The sequence below is a fragment of the Alnus glutinosa genome, chromosome 3 (assembly GCF_958979055.1).
Source record: "Alnus glutinosa chromosome 3, dhAlnGlut1.1, whole genome shotgun sequence".
Lineage (NCBI taxonomy): Eukaryota > Viridiplantae > Streptophyta > Magnoliopsida > Fagales > Betulaceae > Alnus > Alnus glutinosa.
In genome coordinates this window covers 33,685,317-33,691,741 of record NC_084888.1, presented here as the reverse complement: position 1 = coordinate 33,691,741, position 6,425 = coordinate 33,685,317, and positions in this window count along the sequence as shown.

Below are 6,425 nucleotides of genomic sequence, written 5' to 3'. Positions count from 1 at the left end.
AAAAGTTGATATGTTTGGTAAAAAGTTTCAAAAAAAAAATATTTTTTTACTTTTTTTACTCTAAAATAGTCTAAACACGTTTTTAGGAAAAGCTTTAAAAAAAAAAAATCTAAAAAAATGTCTTTTTAACTTTAAAAATTTTATTTCCCAATACAATTTCAAACAAACTTTAAACAAAAGCAACATACACATAGAGAGGGATGGGAGATCCCAACAAGCTTCTTAATATAGTTAATAGTTAATACGATGCCAAATAAAAACAATGATTAAATACATAATTGATACTTATGGTTTTGCTCTGTATCAAATATATATATATATATATATATAGGTTTTAAAAAGTGAGAAAATTTATACACGTGCTTTTCAAATATATCAAATTGATACCATTGTTCATCTACCTTTTAAAAACTTAACAAAAAATTTATCACATGTATAAAAAGCTACATAAGACCGATAAAATGTTGTCATCTTCCGACGGAATCACCCATAGGCTTGAGTGAGTAGCCGCAAAAAATAAAAATATTATAAAAAATCTCCTTTAAATGTATGTTTTTCCTTAGATATGCCTCCGCAGGACTTCATCGAAAAGAGGGAGAAGAACTTCTGAGTTTGGGTTGCCGGAGGGAGCGAGGTTCCCTCCCTCCTCCCGGATTTTGTTCCTCCCTGGGTTAGCCTAGTGGAGGCTAGAGTCTCCCAACCACTAAGGTTGTGGAGTTTTGAGTCCCCCTGGACTTGTTCCAGTGGTGGTTTTAGTCCTCCTAGTCTTTTTGGACTATGGAGTGTGTTTGTTTTTTAGTTTTTTAGGTTTCTTTGTTTCTTGGCAGGATAACACTTCAGAGAAGAGCCGGAGGGGATAGCTTCCGTCGTACGTGTCGCCGGCGGAACGATTTGGGGAGTCTCAATTTTTATCATTTTTTAGTTTCAGATCTGCTCTGTTCTGCCACTCTCTTGTCGACACACGCCCCCCAGCCTTGCTCGTCGTCGTCCTCCGGCTCTGCCGCTACTAGCTACGGCTGATATACTCACCGTTGACCGGCGCGTGGTCGACACGCGCCAGGGGGTTAGTCACTCCTTGGGCCGCGCGTGATGACCACGTTTCCGCCTCTGTTGCCGTGCTTGGTGGCGTTCGGTGGATTTGGTATTCGGTTGCTGCAGGGGAGTTGCCGGCGGCGGCGCGTGTTCCACACGCGCCGTCTCCGGCGGTGCTTTATTCCGACGACAGCTCTTTCTTTGGGTGGTTTCCTGTTCTTGATTGCATATTGTATTTGATAGTTTGCTCTGTGTTAGATTTAGCCTAGTCTTTGATGATTTATGACTGACTCCATAGTGCAAGTAGAGGTTCAAATGTCAACGCAGAGGCACATTTTTATTGATTAGATTTATTTGTAGCAACTATCGGTATAATCTGAGTTTTAGGGTAACTGTAAGGGGACATTTGTATTGTTATGAGTCCCTTATTGGTCTGAGTTTGTTTATGACTGTAACTATGTTACCCTTTGGGTGTTTAATGAAATGTTTACATCTTCCAAAGATATGCATCCCAAAATTAGTTATTTCCCCCCAAAAAAAATATCTCTTTTTTTGAAGCTTTGTCACCACTTCAAATTCTAAGTCTCGTCCCTTACCATTCGAACAAAATCTCACCACAGCTTGACACCTAATTAAAAATATTTTAGGAAAAATAAAAAATAAAAAAAGAAGATGGCAAAGAGTCCCGTTTCTACCATCTGGAAGCGGTTAGACTACCACCTCACCTAGGAACAGGGGGTCTTGCCACCCCATAAAAAGTTTTCGGGGGTGGAACGGGCCACCCTAACTTGTAGGGGTTCTGAACCCCTACCCCCAAGTGATGGGGTGGTCCAACCACCCTTAGGTGACAGATAACCTTTCTTTGCTATAACGTCATGTTCCTAAATATTATATTGTCACATTCATTTTTTATTAGTCTTTTTTTTTTCTTGATTTTTTTATTATGTGTCAAAGAGAGGTGAAATTTTGTACACGTGACAACATTTTATTGTTCTTTTATGGTTTTTTGTACATTTGGTAAAAAAAAATCATTAATAGTAGATGGACGAAGATATCATGTATCAATTATAGATATAACCCTAAAAACAATAAATACAAAAATATATGAAAATTAGTCAAATAAGTGATACAGTACAGTAATCTATTGGCCCAATAACCAAGAAAAAGGCCACCCATAAAAATGTGATTTTTAAGCAAACCAAAAAATTGGTTGTTGGAAGGCATACCTTGTAGTAGCAAAGGGTCTTCTTTTTTTTTCTTTTCTTTTTTTCTTTTTTATTTTAAGTAAATACAACATTTATTCATCAAAAGAGCAGGGTTACAACGAAAGATCAAGAATGGTGGGCTCTCCACAATAAACCCAAATCAAAAAATAGCGCAAAAAACTCGAAACACCAGTCAGGAAATAAGTGTATTTTTTACTCCAAATGAATCAAAAAATTACAAGTCCTCTTTACCTTGGACAAAGCCAATGATTAGACTGCATCAAGTGGATAAAACACCAAAACAATGGAGGGCAAGGGCATGACCCTCGAAAGAGCCTTCCACCTTGACCAGAACAACAACCCCTTTGAGGGGATTGAGAGGCGAGCACTGCTAAGGTAATGAAAACAACAACCTCCTACAGTGGTCGAATGGGGGTGAGCACTGCTAAGAACATAACAAAAACTCCATAATAAAAGGTCTCTCACACAGAATAAAACAACAAGATCCAATGAGACCATAACCCAAAAACAATAACAAAAAAAATTACAACAGAAACACAAATAAAAACCCTTCAATCAAATAATAAAGAATATGCAAAGTGAAAACCTTTTGAATAACTCTTCAAAAGTAAAATCACTCCGAGTTAGCCGTTCCCAATAAATCAATCAAATAATAAAGAATATGCGAATTACAATATGAGTCATTTCATAGCCTGTATTATATTTCACATATCTAATAGTAAATATGTTGTTACATGGTGATTTGTCACGTCATTTAAAATTTTGAAATGATATTTAACTCCTTCAAATTATTTGACCCTCTCCACTATAACGCTCCATTCATGAATGTTACATTTGCTACACTCCTGATTTTTTTTTAGTTTTCTTTCCTTTTTTGTTATTTTTTTTTTTTTTATTATGTGTCAAACAGATGTGAAATTTTGTACACATGACAACATTTTATTGTTCTTATATGGTTTTTTGTACACGTGGTAAAAATTTCATTAATAGTAGATGAACAAAGGTATCAAATTGATCAACTTAAAAGGTACATATATCAATTTTGTCAATTTTTAAAACCCGCATGCCCTTTTTACAAAGAGCGAAACCACGTGTATTAATTATGCATTTAACCCTAAAAACAGTAAATAAACAAAAAAAAAAATGAAAATGGGGTTAAATAAATTATCCAATCTAATAATCTATTGGCCCACTAACTAAGAAAATGGCTCCCAAAAAATTTTATTTTTGTAGCAAACCAAAAGATTGGTTGTTGTAAGGCACGCCTACTCTAGTAGGCTAGTAGCGGAGGGTCTTGGTTGTCACAGAGGAAGGATTGCACTAATATCAACAAAGCTAGAGTCATCGCATTGATATAAATATTTATTATCTTTAATTACTCAAGGGTCCTGATTGTCATAGCAGAGAGGATTACACTAATATCAACTAAGCTCGAGTCAGTGCATTGACATCACCATTTATTATCTTTAATTACTTTAATTCAACCACCGCTTCCTTTATAGGATCATGGTTCTCCATATTCGGGTAATGATTCACTACCACTTAAATATACAACTTTTCACTATCTTGTCTATATGGCAATGTGGTCCCTCACCTTAATTTATTTTTAAAAAATAAAAAAAATTCAAAAAGTAGTGAGGGGACCACCTTGCCTATGTGGCAAGGTAGTGAAAAGTTGTTTATTTGGATGGCATTGAATCATTATTCTTATTTTAATCAATAAATAATGATTCTCTCTCCTCTCATGCATTCTATATTTCTCACTCCTTTCTCTATGTCTATCCTCCCATAGTCAGTCTCTGAACTAAGAGGACATTTTTTATGCAACGTCAAGTGTAGTCTCTCCGACTCAACTGACTCTCTTGCCTCTTGGAATGACCACAACAACACACTATGCTGCCAGCGCAACATTACCTGTGACCTTGTCACTCGTCGCGTTAGCTCCATCAACCCATCCAACTTGCAACTTGGGGGGTTATTTTCGGCGTTCCTCTGTCGCCTCCTTTCTCTCCCCAACCTCTCTCTCTTCAACAACCTCATCAACTCCACCCTCTCCCTCAATATATCTGTGTCAAGATCTCCAGCACCTATGGCTATAATCGAGTCGAATATTGAAGGTTTAAGTTTTACTCATTTAATTTTATTCCGAATACGAGTCGAACTCGATCTTATCACCGTATTCAATATTTTGTTAAAGCTTGAGTTATTTATTTTTCAAATGAATTTTAGCTTGTTTACGAGATGTTTAGTTAATTTATTCATTTATTATATAAAGTAATTGTCATTTTTAAAAAAAAAAAAAAAAAAAATCATACTAATCATTATTAAAATTTGATCATTTAAGTTAATTAAATAAATTAACTTGAACCTTAAAAAATAAAATATGGAATTCATATGTGTGTTTTATAGTATGTATATCAATTCATTATGCACGTACACACTCCTATATCCATAGATATACAAACATATTCATGTACTCACATACCTATAAAACTAAATTCAAACTAACAGTGATTAAGTTTACATCTATCATATTAAGAACAAACCCCTTTTTACTTAAGTTGTTATCAATTCTCATTACAAAATTAAAATAATATTAAAAAAGAATTAATAAATATTAAGTTATACGAATTTATACATGCTTATATGAGCTGAGCCAAACTTATACAAGCTAGTATATATTGTTTAATATTCAAGCAAATTTTATGTTCATTAATGACTCGTTTATTTATCGAACCAAGATTGAATGATCAATATTTTACGGGCCCAGCCAAGCCAATCTCACAAGCAGCTTGCCTCATTTAACAGACCTACCAGAACCTCAACCTGTCACATAACTTAGCCTCTTTGTGGGTCGCATCCCAAGACCCTTTCTCAAATCCCAAATCTCCAACAATTGGACCTCTTTTGGAAAAAACTTTTTGGGCGAGATTCCAATGAGTTTTGAAGAGTTTCATCTTGAAACACCCAACTTGATTGAGAACCTTTTGAATGCTTCTCTCTCGTCTTAGTTCATTTATTTGACGTATTGCCTCTCATGTTGTCTACTTTCTCTGGTACTTGTTATTGGGTTGTCCAACTCTAACTAGTTTGTTATTTTTAATTATAATTTATCTTCATTTACCTATAAAAAAACAAAAATAATAAAACATAAAGGCATTAGGTGCAAACTACTCTCCAATCTCCATAGTGTCAGTACAGATCCTCGCAAGCATAAAGCATAATAAAAACCATAATGACTCTCTAATATTGGGTCCTATGAAAAACAACATTTTACAAGTAGAAAGGTCTAAGTCCACGACCATAAAATAATTCTATGAAGAAATTTTGGCTATATATATATTGTCATTTTTTTTTGGCATGTTCACACAAGAGGGATATATATATTGTCATTAACAGCATCAAATATGCATCAACTAGAGCATCTAAGATAAAAAGCATTAAACATTCTCGTAATCATAATCGTAAAGAGTGGTTCATTGTTGTTCCTGTAACGATTTGTATTGTTCAGGTTGCTGTTTCAAGTCAGATTTATTTGGCTTAGGGTACTGGGGTCTTGTACCTCTTGTTTTTGTCCTGCCCTGAGACTTTATTTATTAATATATGATGACATATGCTATTTTGTTCAAAAAAAAAAGTTCATTACATAACCAAAAGGCATTAATTAGGTGCCATTTATTGTCCATAGAGTCATACTATAGATTATCTCAAGCATAAAACCAAATAAAAACCATAATGACTTAGGTAGTAGTATTTACCTCCTGATCCTCTTGTCAAACTCTAATGTTAGGTTATTTGTTTTACCGATCAAATTGAGTAAGTCCGTAATTTAGTAAATAAACGTTACACGATCAACATAACTCATGAGGTGAGTTATTGTTATAAACACATAAATTAAACATTTCATACCTCCATGCCTGTAAAAGTTAAAAGATTTTGCAAAGTATTCATGTCGCTTCTTGAAAATACAAAGTAACATGATTCATATAAACGAGACATGGGTAGATAAATAAGTAATAAAGATATTTCAGCCAAAAAAGGAAAAATAATTCAAGACCTAATCAGTAATTATAATGATATCATAAATGAAATTATAGTTAAAATTGAGATCTCCAAAAAAAAAAAAAAAAACATATTAAATATTTGAAGTATATTATATTTATGATA